The sequence below is a fragment of the Macrobrachium nipponense genome, chromosome 16, assembly GCF_015104395.2.
Source record: "Macrobrachium nipponense isolate FS-2020 chromosome 16, ASM1510439v2, whole genome shotgun sequence".
NCBI classification, from domain to species: Eukaryota; Metazoa; Arthropoda; class Malacostraca; order Decapoda; family Palaemonidae; genus Macrobrachium; species Macrobrachium nipponense.
The window spans coordinates 6,551,367-6,552,442 of NC_087209.1; positions in this window are offsets into that span (position 1 = coordinate 6,551,367).

The following is a 1,076-nucleotide window of genomic DNA, read 5'->3' on the forward strand; positions in this document are numbered from 1 at the left end:
ACAAAGACTATTATCGCTGCTTTTCCGTCCTCCTCCGCGCCACGTGAAGCCCTGCTCTCTCTCTCTCTCTCTCTCTCTCTCTCTCTCTCTCTCTCTCTCTCTCTCTCTCTCTCTCTCTCGTATTTTGTTTACAGCCGCCGTCGTCACAATAAAAGGAGCCTCCGAAAGTTTTTAGGTAAACATGCTGACCAGAGGGGGAAATTCCAGTGGTTTACTTTGTGCTGGAGCGAATGTATTCGTAAATGGTGACTGTTCGTTGAGTACGCAGTTGCGCATAAGCATGCTGTGAGTTTATCTTCGCAGGAATTGCAATGCTGCGTGTGTATCTCTGCAGGAATTGCAATGCTGCATGTTTATCTTCGCAGGAATTACTGGGCGTTTATGTCTGGGAGAACTGTGAAGACAATCCAAGGGAATTATCGTAAAGATTAGTGCATATAAAGAAATCCTGACAACAGAACACTTCAATAACACATAATAAAGAACAGTACTTATCTATGTGCTAACACACGTATGCCATATTCAAGCAAACATATACAAAAATTGAGAAATTTGCTTAACATTTAAAAAATACATTCGAGAGAATCACCAATTTATCAGATAGTTGAAAAATATAACAAAAGTCGGCTGATGATTTCAATTCACCTGAAATAATGATCCAAGGATTTCCACACGTTGGCTCAGATAAATTGCAAATAGCAATAACTATTTTGTGAGAATAGTATATTGGACTTGTTACTACTTAAACAATAAACCCTTTTGAAAGTATAGATATGTAGACTTAGCACTTCATCTATTCTAGATATTTGCTTGTAAAGGCAGCCGTCAAATATTGTTTAGCTTGTTATTTGTTGCGACTACAAGTTGCAAATCAGATGTTATTTGCAATGTCCCATTTTCAAGCAATTTTCAAGAATAGTCAAAACGTTACTTCTACAAATAGTAAACCATAATTACGGACGCGTTAATTATGCAAGTAGTAATATCTAGAATACAAGGAATAATCTAGAATAGAGGAGGTGACCATTGTGCAAGATTTCAATATATATGCTGAATATTTTTCTTTCAGAACTCGC